This window comes from Triturus cristatus, chromosome 4_1 (assembly GCF_964204655.1).
Source record: "Triturus cristatus chromosome 4_1, aTriCri1.1, whole genome shotgun sequence".
Classification (NCBI taxonomy): domain Eukaryota; kingdom Metazoa; phylum Chordata; class Amphibia; order Caudata; family Salamandridae; genus Triturus; species Triturus cristatus.
The window spans coordinates 313,642,122-313,654,411 of record NC_140585.1 but is presented as its reverse complement, the minus strand read 5'-3'; the positions used below and the strand labels follow the sequence as shown (position 1 = coordinate 313,654,411).

Here is a 12,290-nt window from a genome sequence, read left to right as displayed (position 1 = left end):
TGGGCCTAAATCCATCGTTTTTTTGCTCACCATGCCATTCCAGTTTGAACCTAGCTATATGCAAATCAGTCTTGACCCTGTGCCCCATGGGAACAGTCCAGCCCGAACTGCCAAGCCAGGTCCTCCCTGGACTGGAAACAAGCATCCTAGGACCGGTTTCGGGCTTTCAGCCCTCGTCAGCCAGGATAGCTTGATTCCAGTGGCATGGAGAGCAAGGGACTCACGTCTGAGCATACCCTTCCCACTCGGGGTGACAAATGCAAAAACAACAATTGATGGACAGAATGCAGAACAATGTCATACATTCACCCCAGTACAGAGATCTGGGCCTACATCCATCGTTTTTTTGCTCACCATGCCATTCCAGTTTGACATGGCTTGGCAGTTCGGGCTGGACTGTTCCCATGAGGCACAGGGTCAAGACTGATTTGCATATGGCCATGTCTGAACTGGGGTGGCGTAGTGGGCAAAAGAACGATGGATTTAACCCAGATCTCTTGACTGGGGGAGAATGTCTGCATTGTCAGCATTCCGTCCATCATTTGTTTGTTGTAACGCTTTTCGCCCTAAGAGGGATGGGTATTCCCAGACGTGGGACCCGTGCTCACTACGCCACTGGAGTCAAGCTATCCTGGCTGATGACGGCTGATAGCCAGAAACCGGTCCTAGGATGCTTGATTCCGGTCCAGGGAAGACAAGGCTTGGCAGTTCGGGCTGGACTGTTCCCATGAGGCACAGGGTCAAGACTGATTTGCATATGGCCATGTCTGAACTGGGGTGGCGTAGTGGGCAAAAGAACGATGGATTTAACCCAGATCTCTTGACTGGGGGAGAATGTCTGCATTGTCAGCATTCCGTCCATCATTTGTTTGTTGTAACGCAAAAAGAGCCACATCATATGAACATTGGTGTACATTGCATAGATACATCCACAATTTAAGCACTTTACAAACTATTAATGTAACAGCATCATTTGAACATCAATCAGTATGTACCATATTGAGAACTGCATAATACGAGCACTGTGTATACTATTAAGGAAACCCTCAATATACCAACAAATGTTGTGTGAGGTCAAAATAACCATTATACAAGGTTATGTGCACACTGTAAATCTAGCTACGTCATATAAATGCAGGTGTGCCCTACATTACATAAGTGTTAGTGTACATTGTTGTGTAAAATGTAAAATATGTAAAGATAGCATAACAGCAGTCACCAGCAGAGAGAGTTACACAGCTATACGTTGTAAAAGAGCAGTGCAGGCCAAAAACTGGCAGTGGTTGACAAGAGAGAGATGAAGAGTTCACTTGAGGACATAATAGAATGAATAACTTGAAGGGGTTGCAGTTAAAGGCCAACTTGTGTTTAGCAAGCTTAAAGGAATTTATGGCTTTAGCACACGGGCTCACCAGCAGGTATTTTGTGTTTCCAGATAGATTGAAACTTGATTAGACAATAGGAGCAGGAGATTCAACTAGTCAAGAACACACAGAGGTCTTAGGTGCACAATGATATAGCACACGAGTCCCTGAAACTGTATTTACCACAAATATACATGCATTCAAGAACGAAGATTGATTAGTTTGTTAAGCATTGTTAGAACTGCAATATAGAATGTGTAGAGGATTAGGTCAGAGTTTGGGGTTACGGGATCAAAGGTATTTTTATGTTTTTCCACTTTCAATCTGTAACTATCAAGTCAATTATTATTTGCTGTTTTGTAATAAAGTATTGCATGGTTTTGCATATAAGAAGCTGTCAGTGAAAACCGTCTGCCTGCCTTTGTGAGGAGGGGCGATCTCCCTATCGCGACAGTAAAGAGCTGTTTTTACATTGCCAAAGAGGAGTTTGTCTTTTTATCATTTTCAACAGTTGGCGAGCCAACCTTGGAGTCCCTCTTGCCCCCTCCTGACTGCTGACACTGAAAGACCACCTACTCCCTGCTGCATAGATTATGGCACACTTTTGATGAGGTAAGAAGACACCGAGTATTCTGAGGTTCTGCTTGTACACGGGGGTCGGGTAGGATCGGGGGATTGTCGTCTTTTAAAGGTGAGGACAATGCAGACTATGTTCCATGTTTTTGCATATTCTGTGTGACTTGTTTACTTTGGCTATGGTAAACACAGATGTAGATATAAGGTTATAAGAGACATATGGGTTTAGCATTCAATATCCTGTACATGTGCCGCACAATAGTAAGAAAGGTGCTACATAATTGGTTAACTTAATATTCCCAATATAAAGTTGGAAGTGGTCAATGTGGGTAATTTGAAATTGGAAGGTGGCAATATTTGTTCCAATGTTTGACACAGAGAAGCTGACGTTGCTAAGCTTTACGTCCAGGTACGATCAGAACACTTGAATTACTATCCTGGACCTAATGTCCAGAAGTCCTTCCATGGTCTGAGAGATGAATGTGTGAAAAGGTATTCTCGCTAAGCGTAGAGGGAAGCATTTCCCGTGTAGAGCAGAAAACTGGTGACTAATATAAGGAAGTAGTTGAAGTGTTTTTAAAATGTTGATGGTGAATGCGTGTGTAAGTGTATGAATGAAATTTGGCCACAGTATGATGTTGTTGTGTAATGTTGCATAATGTTATTTTAATGTGTAATACACAATTGATATAGACAAAGTTGATTAATTTTTCCTTTTATAAAGACTTGTGTACGTTTTAAAGGAGGACCAAATAGATAAAAGCTAAATTGTAGATGTTTTGGAAATTAGAGTTGTCATGGAAACTCCCCTAGCGCATATACAAAAGACTTTTCCCACTAATCAGAGAAAATTTCAAAAATATTGTTTAGAATGGTTTAAAGCCACTCAGAAACATATGTATACCTGGTCAAAGGAAGGGCCATTTGATGATAAAATATTAGATCATTTTATTACATCTTAGACGTAAATATGCAGGTGCCAAACTACAAAAGCATGAAGCTACTTTAGCTTTATGGGAGTTTTTTGTTTGAAGTTTAAGGACTCCTCAAAAGTTGACACCCCTAGTACCCCGCTTGTTCCCCATCATATGATCCTATGAGCACCTCTCCCAAGCTACCTAGCATGTATCCACTGGTGCAGCTACGGGAAGCTGCAGTGGGATTTGAGACCCCTTCACAATCTCCAAAAGATATCCCTAATGTTGCCCCAGAAATGCCAAAACATGCGAGTACACTTAGGCAACAAGTAAGGGTAGGTAACTCCCAGTTTTACGACAACTAGAAGCACAATTTACACTGCATTTAGATCCAGACTCTCCCTAGGAGGATAGAAGCGAAGAGCAAAGTCCAGGAGATAGTAGTGACTAGTGACGTTTCATCAGTAACATTGCATTTGTTGCAAAGAAGAGACATAACACGAAGGGTAGTCAGAGAGTGAATGACTACTCCACAGTGAAGAGATGATGCTAGATGGAATGTCTATATGGATAGGGCTGTAGGTATGGCACAATGGCCAGTATCCCAAAGAAGAGATGAGAATCTTAGAAGGACTGAAGATAGTTTACCGCCTTGGCTGAGGGAGAAGAGAAACGTAATAGTTTTACCAGAAAGTGTTCAAGAATGGCTATCAGGAAGTGAGAGTAGGAGAGATGCAAAAGAGGTCAAGAGAGAAAGATATCACAATGACTTTTCCGGACAGATTTAGGAAAGTTTGGGAGGATAACCAGTGGCAGTTGTTCCAATTTTGGGGTGGTGAGACAACGTGGGGGGGGGGTGATGGGAGATGGTGGTGAAAAAGTACCTGCTCCTGCGGCCGCTGCCTTGGTGCTCCTCTTCTGACGCTGCACAGGCTCCCAGGAGGGAATCATAGCACTGCTCTCATGCTGGTACACCAGAATGAGATCACCAATGTGTCAAGTCCGCCCGCTCAGTCCCAGGGAGTCTGGGGCTTTTCTCCAATATATCTGCACAACACAGCTGGGTTCGCATGTGTGCATGTCTTGTTTGGCCTGCATGAGGCGGCTAGCCAAACAGACATGAGCACGTACAAGTGCCCAAACACTGCTCCTCCAGCTTGACTCTCTAAAGGATGGCCCCGCCCCTCCCCTAACCTCGGCTGGGAATAATGAAAAATAAAATGATAATAAAGTGTTTTTATTATTATTTTTTGTTTTTCAGTGGGATGACGCTCCTCCATCATAACAGAGGACCCACCCCTGAGTATAACAAATTAATTGAGTCTATACATAAGCATGTGGATAGTATCGGTGGAACATTTCAACTCCCAAAGGCTAGGCTCTCTACTTATGATGTTGATATTCAAGAAAGACTCCTTATCAATTTTGATCACACAAAGGGTGCTAGGGGATTGTCTAAACGCATTGATACTAGAGAAGGAGAGCAGGACATGCTTTCTAGTTAGGAAACCCCGAGCAACAGAGCTTGAGCAGTTGCGGTTTCATGGAACACATGTCCAGCCAGACCCCAGGTTTGGATTTTGTGAGATTATGGGAGTATTGACACTACATGATCTGTCCAGTGCAGCAGATGAGACTTCAATCAGTTTTGCGCAGCGCAGATCTCACCCATAGTGAGATAGATGCTGAAGGAGAGAATAGTTGGGACAGTCTTGTGCCATATGTGGATAATTTGGTAGATTGGACTGAAAGGTTGGCTCCACAGATGAGTCCATGGCCACAAGAAGGGTCCTTTGATCCATGTGATATGGCAAATGCTGAGGATTACATTCTTTATGGTGAGGGAGATCCAGACTGGGATTATCCATACGAACAGAAATGTTTGCGTGTATTGCAGAAATATGGCAGACCGTACAATACCCAGCGTTCTACCACTCCCTTACGTCTGATACCCCTGACACGCAAAGGACCTAGGGCACCTCATTATGTTCCTTGGCCACAAATGGACTAAGAAAACCTCAGGAAATTGTGGCAGCTGCTTAAAAAGGGAGCAAGGAAATGGATTAAAGCTTTTGAAAAGCAAGTTGCAGGTATCACCTTGGCAGTAGGGGACATAAAGAATCTGTTTACTTCTGGTATAGGAGATGAAACAGACACAGTTTTTTAGAAAGCTGAAGTGAGAAACGTTACCCTCACTGAGAATTATGATGGGTCTCCATTTAATTTGCTTATAACAGTAGTTTGAGACCAGCTGAGGAAAATGTATTCGGATACGCCAGACATTAGATCCCTCGTGGCAAAATCAATGCAACCAAATTAGGATTCTGCTCAGTTCCTTAGTAAGATGAAAGAAACATGGACCCAGGAAGTAGGTCACGGTTGGGAAATAACAGGAGGAAATGCTGTGTTATTTTACAATGTAGTGAAAAATGGTTTACACCTCTGATGTATAGGATAGTCTTGATAAAATAGTGGCATTGGAAGCCAAGCCCTAGACAGAGATACCAGCACACACAATCTATTTTTGTAAGAAAAAGCAGGAGAAATAAATAAACAGGAGGCGGCAGAGAAAGCAGCAGAAACGTTAGTACAGCAAAAGTTGGCAAAGAAAGGAGCAAAAGTGAACGGGGAGGTGTAATTGTGAGAGGAGGAAATCCTTTCTAGATGAATTCTGTGGGAGGATATGTACAATGAGGGTGCCCACAGAGTATTTCTATGTGTTTAGTATTATCAGTGATGCATGGGACAGATGAGGAACCCACTGTGATGATAGCTATTATAAATAAGAGGTATTCATTCCTTAAAGATACAGGAGCAACCCGATCCTGTATTTGAGAGGGAGACCTTCCGATTTCTAACATACCAATAGACACACAAGGATTCTCAGGGGAAGTGATGAGGGTTCTATTAACTAAACCAGTGAAGCTGGAAGTAGGAGGGATGTACATTGATGGCTGTTTGCTGTTTCTCTAGCTACCCCAGCTAATTTATTAGGGAAAGATCTTATGGCCAAGCTAAATATGAAAATTAATTTTGTGTTTGATAGTACTATCATTTGTTCTACCACTGGAGTTTCACCTTTCAGGATCATGGCAGTAACAGTAGATTCCTCTACTGAGATCAAATTAGAGCATGACCTGCTGATAAGTAGGCATTTACCATAGGGGTGTATACAATCATAGCAGAAACACCAGAGTTATTAGGAAGGGAGGTTTAGTTACGTAAAGAATTCCTTTTTCGGTGACAAGGGCAAGACTCTTGGATGCCTGATTCTGAATTAATATTGCAAAGAGAGGCTTTAGAGGTAACACCAACCTATGGCGCTCTGATAGCCAGCAAAAATAATCATGTCTTATGCGCATGTGTTATCTTCATTGAGCCAGGAAAAATGGTTAGGGAAATATTGAATGACCAACTGTTTTGCAATGACAATTCCAAGAAAACAGTTACGGTCTTTCAAGATGGCATACCGTTGAGGACAGTATTAGAAGTAAGGATGCCCACACCAGGTAGAGCTTTTGATTCTGTTAGGGAAACAGATCTGTCCCAAGAACCAGACATCTTGTGGACTAAGGGTCCCCATGATGTAGGCCTTATTCGTACTGCTACACCATTCAGAATCACATTAAAGGAAGGTGCTATCTTACCAAGAGTGAAGCAGCATCCTCTTGCTAAAGAAGCAGATGAGGGCATCATCCCTACTATATGGGTGTTGCTGGAGCACAGAGTAATTTACCCTGCAGTGTCTCCTTTTAAAACCCCGATTTACCCGGTCAAGAGGTCTAAGGGTAATACTTTGCGTATGGTTCCTGCGCCCCTTGAACGATGTGGTGGTACCAATATTTCGAATTGTCCCTGATCCTTCCATCATTTTGACAAATATTCCCCAGGATGCTAAGACTTTCTGCATTACTGATCTGAAGAATGCCTTTTTTAGTATCCCTCCCCATCCAGATAGCCATTATTTGACAGCGTTCTCCTATCGCTTGACTCAGTATTTGTACTCTCGTTTGTCCCAAGGGTATTGTGAATCCCCTAGCATTTTTAATAGAGTGGTAAAAAATGATTGGTCAGATTTCCAGTGTGACAGCACGTTGTTGCAATACGTCGATGATATACTAATTGGTAGTCCTACAGAGCAGCAGTGCAGAAAAGATACTATATCTCTTCTAGTCACTCCTGCACAGAGAGGATACAAAGTAGAGACAGACAAAGTCAAGTACTGCCAGGGCAAAATCAATTATTTAGGACAATTATTGTCAGCTTCTGATTGACGAGTAAGCCCTGAAAGAGCAGCATCAATTGTTACATTTCTGAGCCAGAAACTGTTAAAATAATGCAGAAGTTTCTTGGTCTTTGCAATTATTTGAGAAAATTGCGCCTTTGGTAGCTTATATCAAACAAGCAAAAGACAAAAAAGTCAAGATTACGTGGACATCACAGATGAGGGAGACTTTAGAAATTAAAAACAAGGATAACAAATGCTCCAGTTTTGGAAACTCCTGATTATACCAAGGAGTTTTATTTATTTTGCCATTGCAATGGTCAAGGTATGACAGCTGTCTCCGTACACAGAAATATCCTTTAGGGCACAAACCCATTGCATATTTTAGTGGACTTCTGGATTCAGTAATGAGAGGACATAATCCTTGCAAGCAAGTCCTCGCCATTGGAGCCCTTGCCGTGCAGAAGGGCACCCCCATTGTTATGGGTTACATTTGACGCTCTCTGTAGAGTATGCAGTATTTGTTGTCATTCAGAAGTTGGTAAGACTACTCTAACTGCACAGAGAGTGTCGGGATATGAGGTGATACTGTCACTACCATCCTTGAAGGCTGTGAAAGTGCCATATAGTGAATCCTGCAACATTCTTTGCCTATCCAATACTAGACTATGAGGATGATGCGCCCAACTATGCAACTTATGTATCTAGTCCAGCAACAGAGGATCCTATACCATGTAGCCTTGTCTATTTTCCTGATGGTTGTTTTACCATTGACCAGGATACAAGAGTAAGACACACAGGTGCAGCAGTAGTCAGAATAAAACAGCATGATTACTCTGATACACTCAACATAGCAGAACAGTTGACATTATTAGAACATAATTCTTTGCAAGCAGCAGAATTAATAGCGTTGATAGCCGCCCTTAAGCAAGCCGCAGGAAAAGTAAATGCAATTTATTCAGATTCAGCCTAACTGACATCCACTGTACATTCCAGCATTATGAGATGGAGTAGGAGAGGGTTCCTTAAGTCAGATGGAAGTCCTGTTATGCATTGGAACCTCCTAGAGACTCTAATAGTGGCACATGAGTTACCACAGGCAGTGGCAGTTGTGAAATGGGCAGCACACACAAATGGACAGGATTTTGTAGCTTGGGGTAACGTACTAGCAGATTGGGCAGCTAATGATGCAGGTAGGCACACATCCCCACCTAAGCCATCAGGTTCACAACATGTCCCTGTTCTGGTGGCTTAGACTGCCTCACTGCCTGAACATGAATCTAACCCTACCACAGACAATAACACACCTCATTATGTTGAGACAGTGTGTTTACATCTGCAAGAATTGCAGGAAGCTGCTCCACTGTATGAGAAACAGTTATGGGAGGATAGAGTATGTACACAGTCTGGTGATTACCTAATATATAGACAGCTATCTACAGGCAAACCAGTGATGCCACAGGCTTTACTTATGATAGCCATTGATCAGTTGCATCCCTTCAAGAGATCACTTGTCTATGCAAATACAACAATTTGCACGACATACTTACCATGTACCTTCATAATTGCATTGTCTTCCAACAATTTTCTACCAATCCTACATTGAAAGTAATAACTTCTACTATTCCAAGACCACAACGTCCTTTTAAAGCTCTCCATATGGCCTTTGTGGATATGATTGATAGGTGCAGCAACTACAGATACCTCATAGTTGTGGCTTTCCCTTTTTCTCGATGGATTGAAGCAGGACAATGCGTCCATACTGATGCTAAATCAGCTGCTACATTTCTGATTAATGAAGTGATTCCACGCAGGGGAATTCCAGAAGGGATAAGATCTGACAACGGCACATACTTTATTAATTCAATCTTCACACATCTTACGGCAGTGCTAGGGATAAAACATAAATTATCCTCTGTAGACCATCCCCAAAGTAATGGTATAGTTGAGCCCCTGAACAGCCTCTTGAAGAGTAAGATCAGTAATGTCCTACACTGCACTAGAAGTGGTTGCATTATATACCATTGACACTCTTTGCCATTAGAAATACGCCCAGTTCTGACCATCACCTGACACCCCATCAGATAGTGACAGGGAGATCCACAAATTTACAAATCCCTGCCACTGGGAGTAATGTACAGGGAGAAAGTACCTCTGAAATTCGAAGAAATGCATGTTTACTGTTGTGAATTAGTCAAAGCTGCAAAGAGGTAACCAAAGGGAAGGAGAAGCGTGCCACTGCCGAGGTCGACCTCCCAGTAGTGCACATAGGTAATGAGCTCTACATACGTATACTCACATACGAGCAACTGGATGGAAGGGCAGGGTCCAAGACAGGCCACTGCTCTATTATCTTCCCGCAGTATCCAAAGATATTGGAGAAGACGCCTCACTCAGTTATCATGACACGCTTCATCATCGGCGCCTATCCACACCCTGGTAGGGTGGTACCAGTAGGGCGGACTCAACCCAAAAAGTTTTTGGCGGGGAGTTCTTAGATAAAATTAGACTGAATAATGCAGGGGTTCAGAAGGAACATATTGGTAAGGTACTGGGAGTATGATTAAAAGGATATAGTACAAGGATACAGTACAAGGCTATAACTGACATTTTACTGCCAATTAACCTTGATTTTTTTGGGGTGCCTACATATTTTGGACCGTGCAATGACTCCAACCGGATCTGGGACCTTTTTCAAGGCTATATACATATCCCTGTATAAAAACTACGCATTCATTCTATGTGCATATATGAGGCCTAAGGCTCTCACCTGAGTCTATGCTCCATCAATGGATAATACCCTAATTGATGGTTGTTCTGACATTGTGCTTATCTGGCACCTGGTGCCATCCAGTAGTCACACTTGCATAAATGTACTCTGCATCTCAGATCGCTGCCAAACTGAGGTCTACATACAAAACTTTGTTCGAAAATGGAAGGAGAATTGATTAGACGGACCATACACAATGACCATGACAACTCCTACTGCCCTCAAGGTGGATGGCAGAAAGGTTTGGTTTTACCTTATCGACGTTAGCCTGAACCCAGCATCTCACCAAACATCATAAACCATGTAAATGGAAATAGAGGGGGGTAGAAAATTGTCATCGTAAAAATACCCCCCTCTGCTTTTGGACAATTTTTTGGAAAGACAGCACAAAAGTTATGTGTTTTTTTGTTTTTTTTGTCTCTTATTATTATCTCTTTTATTGTTTTTCTTCTATAGCAACATATCCTTTCTAACATTATACACTTACAAAAGAAACACTCTATACATGGCATCGTGTCCCATAATGCTCATACTAGACTGTCAGATATATGTGGTATCAAATAGGTCAGACATAGGTTCAGTAAGTTCCATCAAATCTGTTTTGTGTGCTCCCGAATTCCTCATGCCTCAGGATCAGATAGGCCACATTCAATGAAAGACGTACCCCCCCCCCCCCAGCACAGCTTTATGTCTACTACATCTCTACTTGTCTAGGATTAAGGCCAAAATGCAATTAACACATGTTAAGGTAACACGTTATTAGTTAACGCCACAAAATGTGACTCTTTAGTGGAACTGATGTACATTCTTACAGATACAGGACATCAAGGATGAGATATCTCATATGAAGAAGACAGGTCGTCCTACTACTGAAGACTGGATCTAAATGGTCTGAGATTTAGCATTTTTAGGAGCGACACACCTGCTCATTGATTGTAACAGTTATTTAGCAAATCCTTTACCCCAGATTGTGTTCATAGGCCAGGTTATAGAGTCACTGGATCATTTTTTGCCCATGGTCGATGGCATCTAATATCGAATTCTCTAGTAGGGAAATGTCATTATCTAATGGTATTGATGTTAGTCAGGATGCAACAGGGAATTGTGCGCTTTTATGGAGCAAAATTATTATGCATTACACTTGTATAGATAGTACAATAAGTCCCCAGGCAGTCATGAAACTAACTTTTTGTTTCTTTATGTTTCAGAGGAAACTGCACTATTAATGGAGGACACAATGACGGTTGTAGAGCCACAATAGATAACGTCGACTTACAGTGGGGCACCTCCAGCCTCATGGACTACTATAGGCAGTGTGGAGAACTATTGTATACCCAGTTACCACCAGACTGGGGAGGTCTCTGTGCAATCATTACCTTGCATGCTCCTGTTTTGATAATTCCTGGAATAAATATTTCAGGTTTACATGAAAATCCCATGAGCCATTCAACGACTTTGCTACATGATCGAAACAACAGAAGTGCTGAGTATTATGTTACAAGCACCTGGAGTGATGTTCCGCCAGAGTATCGGTAGTTCAATTATGCACAGTTGGTTTTTGGAAGCATTCTAGAGTTTGTTCTGTCCAAGGCAACTGCTTGGTGGTTGCAGATAACTCAATGGAAACTTCTCAAGACTATGAATACTACAAAAGATGGATTTAATGCCATAAAAGGAGAGCTATGTGCTATGAGAATGATTGTAATGCATCACTGCTCTGAATGTTACCTTATGATAGCCATGCAATCAGAGATATGTGAAAAAATTGGAACTGCATGCTTCACTTTTATCCCAGCAAATGATGCGGATAATGGAACTTTATAGGAGGCCATACAGAGTCTACATAATCTACATAAAAAAATGGTAGATAAAGGAGGTGCCCCAGATATGTGGTTTAGTGGGTGGGTGTCATTACTGCCATCCTGAATATTGGGACTGTTGGGAGCCTTGTTGCCAACTAATGTGGTCCTACTAATGCTTTATTGTGTTGTGAAGTTGATCCTAGCATGTTGTAGAAGGATAGGTTCAAAGGCGAGAGCAATGTTGCCAGTTAGGACTCTAACACAAGTAGTAGATTCTCAGGGCAACATATATCATCTAGTGCCAAGTGTAGACCAATGATAAAGCACACGAGTCACTGAAACTCTATTTACCACAAATATACATGCATTCAAGAACAAAGAATGGTTACTTTGTTAAGCTTTCTTAGAACTGCAATAAAGAATGTGTAGAGGATTAGGTCAGTGTTTATGGTTACGGGGTGACAGGCATTTTAGTGTTTTTCCACTTTCAATCTGTAACTATCAAGTCCATTATTATTTGCGGTTTTGTAAAAAAAATATTGTCTAGTTTTGTGTATAAGAAGCTGTCTGTGAAGCAGCAAATTGAGACTGGCTGCTTGCCTGTGTGAGGAGGGTCGAACTCACTGTCGCGACAAT

At 42.0% G+C, this 12,290-nt stretch overlaps 1 long non-coding RNA gene across 1 annotated transcript in view; it reads left to right on the top strand.

Moving 5' to 3' along the window:
- Positions 1-12,290, top strand: part of LOC146854859 (uncharacterized) — a 272,491-nt gene extending 260,201 nt beyond the window's left edge. Inside the window, exons 3-4 of the long non-coding RNA XR_014980759.1 lie at positions 1,876-1,976; positions 11,061-12,290. This is a non-coding gene — a long non-coding RNA (uncharacterized LOC146854859). The remainder of the gene's footprint in view (positions 1-1,875; positions 1,977-11,060) is intronic.